This window comes from Piliocolobus tephrosceles, chromosome 8 (assembly GCF_002776525.5).
Source record: "Piliocolobus tephrosceles isolate RC106 chromosome 8, ASM277652v3, whole genome shotgun sequence".
Lineage (NCBI taxonomy): Eukaryota > Metazoa > Chordata > Mammalia > Primates > Cercopithecidae > Piliocolobus > Piliocolobus tephrosceles.
This window is the reverse complement of record NC_045441.1, coordinates 24,491,507-24,503,673: the sequence shown is the minus strand read 5'-3', so window position 1 is coordinate 24,503,673 and position 12,167 is coordinate 24,491,507. Positions and strand designations below refer to the sequence as shown.

At 37.2% G+C, this 12,167-nt stretch overlaps 1 pseudogene; it reads left to right on the top strand.

Moving 5' to 3' along the window:
- Positions 1-5,551, top strand: part of LOC111520349 — a 38,174-nt pseudogene extending 32,623 nt beyond the window's left edge.
- The last annotated feature ends 6,616 nt before the right edge of the window (positions 5,552-12,167 follow it).

Below are 12,167 nucleotides of genomic sequence, written 5' to 3'. Positions count from 1 at the left end.
ATATATAATATATATTTATATTTTTATATATTTATATATAATATATAATCTATATTTATATATACATTATATATATATGAAAGCTATTGCTTTCCGAATAATAATTTCACAATATGGAGATGATTTCAGCTGAATATCTTAGGGATGCTTGCCATGTGCCTCTATATTAGGGCTTGTATTCATATATTGAATCCTGTTCCCAAATGCAGTAGTTATTAACAGGCTGGTTTCCACGAAACTGTTATTAGCCATCTTAAGAGATGTCTGAGGAAGGTTGCAGCTCTGGTTTCTAGTAAAAATGTTGATCTGTGATGTGCTTCCTTTACTATCTTGTACCTTTCTTACTCGTGTCAGCTAGGACCTGTATTGTTCCATCATTTTTTTCTATGGAGAGCAAAGATAATTACCCAGATATAAAAAAGTGAGCTTAGCACTATCCCGCTTTATCGGCAAGCTGCAAAAATGCTGCAGTCACATCTACAAAGGAGGTGCCCATCCTGGGCGAAGCATTTATTCTGCCAAAGGGAGGAAGATATTATATTATAATTGCCCTAGGAAGTAAATTAATTCTGAAGTATTTTGAAGGAAAGGATCAGTGTGTACTTTTCATCTTCATGTAGAACCTTCATGTGTATTGGGAAGATCTTATGAATGATCTCAAGAATAAGCGTCTCAAATGCAGGCAATGACAAAATCATGGCTTCAAGGATAGAAGAAAATTGCACAGTTCTCTCTTTTCCTCTAATTTCCTTAATTTAATAAATCAACAGTTTATTATGGGCCTTTCGTCTTGTTAGATGCTGGTATGAGCTCTGGAGATATAAACATGCTATGACACACTCTCTGATGCCCAATATAATTATAATTTAAGTGAAGGAGACAGACTTAGGAAAAGATAATTATGAATTTATGAATTTATGTTTTAAGTGGTATTAAAGAGAAATGCACAAAGAGTGTAACAGAGACAAATAATTATCTAGGAGATTGGTGGTAGGAATGGAGAGGTAAATAAGAGGAAGTAGGATATTACAGACAAGATGATATTTAAGGAGTTAAAAAGATTGAGAGAGACTGAATTGTCTAATATTATATGAACCCTGACTCAACTGATCCCTTTAGAAGAAGGCCATCTTTCCTAAATAATAGGGACTTACCCTGGTCTTTTGTATGATGATTTTAGGTGGCATACTGATATGACTTCAAATAAAATTGGTTTACTCAGAAAATTATTCTCTTTGAATCCATCTGTTTGGAACTGGTAACCTCTTTTGATATCTTCTAACACTTACATTACTTTTTAAATATAGAGATATTGGGCTCAGGTCCAGAGCCTTCAGGAAGCAATTGCATTTAATAATACTATATTATTTTCATCGTATTTACTTAGAAGATAACTTTCTATTTCTGGCAAATGATGCTGGTTTGCTACTTATAGGTGTGATATAAAGTTATTTATTCACTTATTCACTCAACAAATATTTGTTGAGTACCTTCTGTGTGCCAGGCACTGTTCAACGAACTTGTGAATAAAATATTAGTGGATAAAACAAAAACTCCTGTCCTGAGGACCCTATAACATAGCTTATTATTTTGCTTGATTATTGTTTTTTAACTTTAAAAATGGGTTTAATTTTAAGTTAGCAAGTAAATAATGATACATATCGTAGCAGCATAGGATACAGGTGAGAGATAGTGTAGAGAAGAAATGAAGATGAATGCTACATCAAATTACCTAAGGTTGAATCCTAGTCCTACGACCTATTAGTTCTGTGACCTTGAATAAGTTGCTTACTTTTTTGTGCCTCATTTTCCTCCCTTGTCAAATATTGTGATAATTCAATACATGTTGATTGTTGTTGTTGATATTACTATTATTACATAGATTGTCAAAAATCCTGAAATTTATATTCAAATGACTGAGTTTGGGAAAATATTGGACTAGATTGTTTAAACAGTTTTTTAAAACAATGCAGGGTCTGGGCTTACTTTTCTTCTTAGCATTTTATTTTGACATAATTTTAGACTTACAGAAAAGTTACAAAAATAGAACTAAGAATTCCCATGTACACTTCATCCAGCTTCCCGTAATGTTAACATATTATGTAACCATATTACAGTTGTCAAAACTAATGAATTAACATTGGTATAATACTATTATTAGTTAAACTACAGACTTTATTTGTATTGCCCTGGTTTTCCCAACATCATTTTTCTTTTCTGGAATCCAATTTGGGATCCCACATTGCATTCATTTATTTACTTATTTTTGGTTTTCTTTTCTTTCTTTCTTTTTTTATTTTTGAGATGGAGTCTCTCTCTGTTGCACAGGCTGGAGTGCAGTTGCGTGATCTTGGGTCACTGCAACCTCCACCTCCTGGGTTCAAGTGATTCTCCTACCTCCGCCTCCCAAGTAGCTTGGATGACAGGCCCACGCCACCACACCTGGCCAATTTTTGTATTTTTAGTAGAGACGGGGTTTTGCCATGTTAGTCAAGCTGGTCTCAAACCCTGACCTCAAGTGATCCTCCTACCTTGGCCTCCCAAAGTGCTGGGATTACAGGCATGAGCCACTGCACCTGGCCCCACATTGCATTTAGTTGTTATGTCCTTTTAGTTGCCAACTATGTAAACTCCACTGTAGACTCGCTGTCTCTTTGACATTCATGACTTTCACATTTTTGAAGAGTACTAGTCAGGTTTTTGTAGAATGTTCTTCAGTTTTCTGTGTCTGATGTTTTCTCATGATTAAATCAAGTTTATGCCTTTTTTGACAAGCATACACAGAAATGATGGGCCCTTCTCACAACATCATGATTGGGGATTCATGATACTGATATGTCTTATTACAGTAATGCTAGTCTCCTTCACTTGGTTGAGGTGCTATTTGCTAGGTTTCTCCACTACAAAGTTACTATTTTTACCTTTATCACTAATAAATATCTTGGGGAAGATATGTTGAAATTGAAAATATCCTGTTTCTATTCCACTGATTTTAAGCATCCATTAATGGATCTTGCCTACAACAAATATTAGTGTGGTGTTGTGTTTTTAATTTTCTATTTCCCTCATTTTTTCCATATTTATTAATTGGAATTTTATGTAGGCTGTCTCTTTTGTCCCATCAGTTTTTAAACATTCAATTATTTGTTAATATCAATATGAATTCATAAATATTTATTATGTGAATTATAATCCAATGCTATTGTTATTTACTTTTTGCTCAAATTGCTTCAGCTGTGGCCACTGGGAGCTCTTCCTGGTTGGTCCCTATGTCTTCCTGACATGCCCCCATTATTTTTTGAGCACTTCTTACTTTTTCGGCACCACATGATGCCTCAGACTCACCTTGTGTTTTCCCTGCCCCAGCCTCTACAAGCACTTCTCCAAAGAAAGTCTTAAATAAAGTAAAATTTTACAATATAAAAGTTAAACAGGGCTGAGCATGGTGGCTCACACCTGTAATCCCAGAACTTTGGGAAGCTGAGGCCGGAGGATCACTTGAGGCCAGGAGTTCAAGATCAGCCTAGCCATTATGGCAAAACCCCATCTCTACTAAAAATACAAAAACTAGGCTGGGCACAGTGGCTCACACCTGTAAGTAATCCCAGCATTTTGGGAGCCTGAGGCAGGTGGATCACCTGAAGTCAAGAGTTCAAGAACAGCCTGGCCAACATGGTAAAACTTTGTCCTTATTAAAAATACTGAACTTAGCAGGGAATGGTGGTGTGATGTAATCCCAGGAGGCTAAGGCAGGAGAATCTCTTAAACTTGAGAGGCAGAGGTTGGAGTGAATAGAGACTGTGCCACTGTACTCCAGCCTGGGCAACAAAGCGAGACTCCATCTCAAAAAACAAATAATAATAATAAATACACATAAAAATACAAAAATTAGCTGGTGGTCTAATTAGCTGTAATCCCAGCTACTCAGGAGGCTGAGGCAGGAGAACTGCTTGAACCTGGGAGGCAGAGGTTGCAGTAGGCCAAGATTGTGCCACTGCACTCCAGCCTGGGTGACACAGCAAGACTCTCTCTCAAAGAAAAGAAAAAAAAGAAAGAAAAAATATTAAGAATATGAAATTTAACACAAGAGAAGATGCCATCTACAAGCCAGGGAGCGAGGCCTCCAGGACAGACCATCCCTGCTGACACCTTGATCTGGGACTTCCAGCCTAGAAAATAAATGCCTGTGGTGCTTTGTCATGGCAGCTCCAGCAAAGGGATCATCTGGATGCCTTACTCAATCATTTGCAGAGCCATGCAATAAAACTATAAAACTTTTTACAATTCTTTCTCATGAAAAGCTTTCTTAAATGTGTTTCAAACTCCCTTGCCTTAATAAACAAAAATTACAAAGTGTGATTTAAAAAAAATGAAATTTAAATGTAAAACACTTTAATTAAAAATTGTTTTAAAAACTAGGACAAGGTTTAACAGATGAAAGTGGCATACCTTTTTTTTCTTAGAATTTGCCACTTGAATTAAAGATTTCCTCACTGTGCTAGGTTAATAGAATTAATCAGATGATCAAAACATTATATCATGGGGCAGTGCAGGGATGTTATATTTTGAGTGAATAATAATGTAATTCACAGCATAAGAATTAAGAGTAGACAATCTAGAGTCAGAATGGCTGGGCTCAAATCCTAATTCCACCACTTACTAGCTGTGTGACACCAAGCAAGTTACTTGACTTCTCCCAACCTCAATTTTCTAATGGGTAAAAATGAAGTTAATGACAGTACTTAGTTTAGGACGGGCGCGGTGGCTCACGCCTATAATCTCACTGCTTTGGGAGGCCGAGGGGGGTGGATCACCTGAGGTCAAGAGTTCGAGACCAGCCGACCAACATGGTGAAACCCCATCGCTACTAAAAATACAAAAATTAGCTGGGCGTAGTGGCAGGCCCCTGTAATCCCAGCTACTTGGGAGGCTGAGGCAGGAGAATCGTTTGAACAGGGAGCCGGAGGTTACAGAGAGCTAAGATCCCGCTATTGCACCAGCCTGGGCGCCAAGAGCGAAACTCCTGCGAACGTGGTGCTGTGAGGGGCGCGGAGCATGAGGGCCGTGCTCTGCAGCCTGCATGCGCTCGGGGCACCCGCGGCACCCTGCCTGCCAAGGCCCTGGCAGCTGGGGGCTGGCGCCATCTGGACGCTGCGCACAGGACCTGTTCTGCTCTGGGTTCCTAAATTCAAAGAAGCATTAATGGATAACAACAGAAAATGGCATTGGAACAGTGGGAGTCAATAATTTTGCACACGAAGCTTTGGGAGATGTTGTGTACTGTAGTCTGCCTGACGTTGGGACAAAATTGAACAAACAAGATGAGTTTGGTGCTTTGGAAAGTGTGAAAGCTGCTAGTGAAATCTATTCTCTTTAATCAGGAGAAGTAACTTAAATTAATGAAGCTCTTGCAGAAAATCCAGGACTTGTCAACAAATCTTGTTATGAAGATGGTTGGCTGATCAAGATGACACTGAGTAACTCTTCAGAACTGGATGAACTCATGAGTGAAGAAGTGTATGAGGAATACATGAAATCTATTGAGGAGTGATAGTGGAACCCCTAAATAAACTAGTATAAATTATGCAACCCAGCAGAATTGTCTTAAATTAGCGGTAGATAGAAGACTTAGAATAGCAACTTTCAGCATTACCAATGGGAGAAAAACTACTGTTAACACTAATGAAAGAAAATGCCCTTTATCTTTCAAATGATTATAGATAAACATAATATTCTTCTTTTTTTACAATATCCTATGATTTTTAAGACTAGGCTCTAGTATTCAGAATTCATTAAATTATCCATGGTAAAAACTAGTTATAAAAATTATATAATGTTTGCGGATGGCGTGATTGTATATTTAGAAAACCCCATCATCTCAGTCCAAAATGTCCTTAAGCTGATAAGCAACTTCAGCAAAGTCTCAGGATACAAAATCAATGTGCAAAAATCACAAACATTCCTATACACCAATAATAGACAAGCAGAGAGCCAAATCATAAGTGAACTCCCATTCACAATTGCTACAAAGAGATTGAAATACCTAGGAATACAACTTACAAGGGATGTGAAGAACCTCTTCAAGGAGAACTACAAACCACTACTCAAGGAAATAAGAGAGAACACAAAGAAATGGAAAAACATTCCATGCTCATGAATAGGAAGAATCAATGTCGTGAAAATGGTCATACTGCCCAAAGTAATTTATAGGCTCAATGCTATCCGCATGAAGCTGCCATTGACTTTCTCCACAGAATTAGAAAAAAACTAGTTTAAATTTCATATGGAACCAAAAAAGAGCCCATATAGCCAAGAAAATCCTAAGCCAAAAGAACAAAGCTGGAGGCATCGTGCTACCTGACTTCAAACTATACTACAAGGCTACAGTAACCAAAACAGTATGGTACTGGTACCAAAACAGATATATAGACCAATGGGACAGAACAGAGGCCTCAGAAATAACACCACGTATCTACTACCATCTGATCTTTGACAAGCCTGACAAAAAGAACAAATGGGGAAAGGATTCCCTGTTTAATAAATGATCTGGGAAAACTGGCTAGCCATATGCAGGAAACTGAAACTGGACCCCTTCCTTACACCTTATACAAAATTTAACTCAAGACTTAAACGTAAGACCTAAAATCATAAAAACCCTGGAAAAAACCTAGGCAATACCATTCAGGACATAGGCATGGGCAAAGACTTCATGAGTAAAACACCAAAAGCAATGGCAACAAAAGCCAAAATTGACAAATGGGTTCTAATTAAACTAAAGAGCTTCTGCACAGCAAAAGAAAATATCATCCGAGTGCACAGGCAACCTACAGAATGGGAAAAAATATTTACAATCTGTCCATCTGACAAAGGGCTAATAGCCAGAATCTACGAGGAACTTAAACAAATTTACAAGAAAAAAACAAACAACCCCATCAAAAAGTGGATACAGGATATAAACAGACACTTCTCAAAAGAAGACATTTGTGTGGCCAACAAACATATGAAAAAAAGCTCATCATCACTGGTTATTAGAGAAATGCAAATCAAAACCACAATGAGATACCATCTCATGCCAGTTAGAAAGGCGATCATTAAAAAGTCAGGAAACTACAGATGCTGGAGAGGATGTGGAGAAACAGGAATGCTTTTACACTGTTGGTGAGAGTGTAAATTAGTTAAACCATTGTGGAAGACAGTGTGGCAATTCCTCAAGGATGTAGAACCACAAATACTATTTGACCCAGCAATCCCATTACTGGGTATATACCTAAAGACTTATAAATTATTCTACTATAAAGACACATGCACACGTATGTTTATTGCAGCACTGTTCACAATAGCAAAGACTTGGAACTAACGCAAATCCCCATCAATGATAGACTGGATAAAGAAAATGTGACACACATACACCATGGAATGCTGTGCAGCCATAAAAAGTGACGAGTTCATGTCCTTTGCAGGGACATGGATGAAGCTGGAAACCACATTCTCAGCAAACTAACACAGGAACAGAAAACCAAACACCGCATGTTCTCACTCATAAGTGGGAGTTAAACAATGAGAACACATGGAACATCACACACCAGGGTCTGCCCTGGGATGGGGGACTAGGGGAGGGGTAGCATTAGGAGAAATACCTAATGTAGATGTCGGGTTGATGGGTGCAGCAAACCACCATGGTACATGTATACCTATGTAACAAACCTGCAAGTTCTGCACATGTATCCCAGAACTTAAAGTATAAAAAAATTACATAATTCAAAAATAACATTGTTATTCTTAAGCCTTCTATAATATTGTAACTTATGTATATCTGGATACCTGGATTTGGGTTGAAATACTTAATGGTCTTTCCATTGGAAATAACAGGGAGTGAAAAAGTTTTTGTTGCTTGTACAGTGTCAGATGAAGAACAACACTATCTTAATTTTGCAATATACTGCATTTGCTGGTGCTATTTTTACACGTGAAGCAACAGTTTTGCAGCAAAATAATAAAATACTTTTTTGTTAAAAAAAATAGCAAAACTCCATCTCAAAAAATAATGTTTAGAAGAGTTTCCGGCACATAATGGTATAAAATATGACCACCAATTTACAGTGCTCTTTAAATCTTATGAAGAACTTTCAACTATATTAGCTCATTTTAATCACACAATAGCACTTAGTGTATTTATTACTATTTCAAACTTACACACAAAGAAGCTGAGACTCAGAAAGGTTAAGTGACTTTCCAAGATCATATAGCTTAAAAGTGGCAAAAGGAATGCTCAAACCCCAATCGTCTGACTGCAAACTCTGGGTAGGAATGTAAGTACTAACTGTGGAATAGAATATCAAACAATTTAAAAAGTAATGTGACAAAATTTCATATTAACAAATTACCTAAGAACTCATATAATAGTATCAGAACTTCTATGCAGGTCTTTAACTAACCTTCTTTTCTTAATCTGGTCTATGGCACTAGCTTCAAAGAATGTCAAAAACACCTGGCTATATTTATGCAAATTTGTATATATATCCTTTTTTTTCCGGGAAAAGTGTTCATATGTTTCATCATGTTTTCTCAGGGGTTTATAAGCCCCAAGAAGTTAAGAACTTGGCTGGAATTCCTAAATTCTCTGAAAAGCTGCTTCCTTAGACTGGTTATTATTTGGATGTTTACATTACTTTTAATGGTAGAAACTGCAATTACATTTGCACCAACCTAATATTTGAAGTGACAAATAGGGGACAGTTCTCTTCTAGATGGGGAAATGGCTAAATTTTTTTAAATCTCTTTTTAAACTTTTTTTTTTTGAGCTGGAGTCTCACTGTTGCCCAGGCTGGAGTGCAATGGCACAAATCTTGGCTCACTGCAACCTCCACCTCCTGAGTTCAAGCGATTCTCCTACCTCAGCTTCCCGAGTAGCTGGAACTACAGGCACCAACCACTGCGCCCAGCGAATTTTTTGTATTTTAGTAGAGACGGGGTTTCACTATGTTGCCCAGGGTGGTCTTGAACTCCTGAGCTCAGGCAATCCACCCACCTCGGTCTCTCAAAGTGCTGGGATTACAGGCATGAGTTACCGCACCCGGCCTTTTTAAACTTTTTATCATGGAATTTTCCAACATTCACAAAGATTCAACTCTCATATACTACTCAGCTTCAAAAATGTTTAACATATAGCCAATCTTGCTTTATTAATAACTCCCAAAGATAAATGGATTTATTCCTGCATTATTTTAATAAAATGTAGCATCATTTCATTTTTTTCTGATAATATTCAAGATTGTCATATGACTAAATCTAAATATAATTCCTATGCACCCTAGATAACCAATTGTAAAGTCTATTATTAATTCGATCACTTATTTGTTCAACAAAATTTTATAGGGTACCTAATATTATACATTGCAAAGCACTAGAGGAGACACAAGTATAAGTAAGATAAGATTTTCACTAACCTTAAGTAATTAAAATACCACATCATAAAACACCTTTTAGAGTTCTAGATTTCAGCCTTTAGATGCCTTTAAAATTGCTCGTCCTCGATTAGTATTCGTCCTCGACTTTTCACCTCTCAGCAAGCCCTCCTGCCTATCAAATTCATTAGCAAGTTCAATCACCTTCTCTCAGCAACCCCTCTTGCCTATCAAATTCATCAGCAAGTCCAATCAGCTGCATCTCCAAAACATATACCAAGTTTCTCCATTTCTTTTCATCTCAATTGCTATTCTCTTAATCCTAGCCTCCACGGGCTTTCTGCTGGGCTACTGAATAGTCTTCCAACTGGCTGATGTGTTTCTACTCTTGTCTATTTTCCATTGCCTGCCCAGGGAGATATGAACAAAAACATTGAAAACAACATAAATGCCCTTCAACCAAGGAATGGAGAAATCATGACATATTAATCCAAGAAAATGCTAAATAGTTGCTAAGGATTAATGAGCATGGATAAATCTCAGCAACATAATACTGAAGGTAAAAAAGCAAGTACAGAAGAATATGCACAGTATGGTACCATTCATATAAAGTTTAAAAACATGCAAGGCAGTGCTACATATTGTTTATAGATATATATGATTATATGTGGTAAAAGCACAAAAACATGCAAGAAAATTACAAGCATAAAGGCAGTTACCTTTAAAGAGGGAGGGGAATAGGACTGAGAAGAGTACTATGGGGATTTTAACTGAATCTAATTTCTTAAGGTATCCCTTTTCTTGTTGTCTATAAGTTCTTAGATGCCTGAAAAAATGTATAATTAAAATAAAATCAGATCAGATATTATTTTTATTTTAATTATAATATGTTAATCAGATCAAAGTTCCTCACTCATAAATACTTCAATGGCTTTTCATTGTTCGTATAAAGTCCCAACCTGTTGTCAAGGTACAATAGGTCCCATGTGATCTGGTACCTGCCTGCCTTTCCAAGCTCATCTTTTCCCCTCTCCTCATTAATTATCACCTTGCTGCCTTTTTTTCTGTTCCTTGAAGAAGTCAAGCCTGTTACTGCCTCAGGAACTTTGCCTCTACTCCAGAGCATTCCCCGGTATATTCTAGTTCTTGCCTCTACTCCAGAGCATTCCCTGGTATATTCACTTATTTGGCTTCTTTCTTTTCAGGTCTCAGCTCAAACAAGCCTTTCCTTGACCATCCTATTTAAAATAGTCCCCACCTTTTCTGTCTTTCTCTACACATCACTCTTTCATTCCCTTCACAGCACTAATTACCCTTGAAGAACTCTTGTTTATTTATTTATTAGCTGACTTCTCCTACTAGCATGTAAGCTTCTTATCTGTCTTTCCCACTGCTATATCTCTGGCAATTACAACAGTGCATCATGCATGGGAAGCCCTCAATAAACATTTGTGGAACGAGTGAATTTATTCTTATTCTGAATAACCAGAAAAACCTAGACTTTTTTTGGCTAAGAAATAGAAACTAGAAATCTAAATCATAATACTTTTGGTGGGGAGCGGTGGGGGAGGGGTGTTGTTTTCCAAATGTGTCAACTTTTCTTTACCATTATCTGTATCAAAGGATTATAAATCCAATTTGTATTTGATGATAGACACTGATATTTAGCTCCTTTTCGTTGTCTTTAATGTGGACTGTAAAATTGGGAGATTTGATTAGTTTGTGCATACTTAAACGTACTGCTGTGTGTCCACTGTTGAACCGCATTGCACTATCTTCTACTTTTTCTAAAACAAATCTGGAGGCAAGTAAACCATCAGTTCCCTCCTAAAATATGAGTCATATTAAAGGCATCCTGACATATTTCTACTTGTTCTAAGTAGAATTCTGAATAATTATTGATACTGTAGAATGTTCTTAAAATATACCATCCTTGGTGAACTCAACTTCGGCCTTTTATAGATAATGGAGATACTTTTGTTAGGAATGTCCCCTTGATCAGCAGTGATTTCTCTAAGGACAAGTTCTGCCTTGTTGAGGCTGCCCTGAGACAACCCAGGCTTGTGATGCTTAGCTAACAATTAATTTACCTTTGGAAGTTACTTCAAACCTTTATTTTTCAAATTCACAGTTGAATCTATGCTGCACATTTCTCGAGTTCATCACTTAATTCAATAGCAATTCAAAAAATCTTCCAAGGTTTTTAAATTTAATCGTTAGGTTAAAGATAAACATATATGCTTTCCTTCTTTCTGGCTGGGCCTAGCTTGCAAGCTGAGAAACAGAGCATATGTCTTACATTAGTGAATCTTATCAGGCTCTGAAGATGTACTCCCATTTCCTGTTCATACCACGCTTACGTGCTATGGAGCTAAATGGTAATCATAGCTGCGACGCTATTTTTAAAATTCAGTTACAATTTGAGTTCCTGGCTGCCTTTTAGAACCATGATCATACTGCCACTTTCTCCTCAAAGGTGCTATTTTACAGCATTTGAGTGGCTGAGTTAAGAAATATCTTTACGCTCGCATTTTTCTGGAAACAAATAAACCTTGCTACCTGGCTGAGAAGTTTTATTGGTGTTTATTTATTTATTTTTAGAGATGAGGTCTCACTATATTGCCCAGGCTGGTCCTCAACTCCTGGGCTCAAGCAATCCTCCTACCTCGTCCTCTCAAAGTGCTGGGATTACAGGTGTGAGGCACTGTGCCTGGCCATAGGAAGGGAAGTTTATTTGGTAAATGAGATATATAAGAAGTTTCT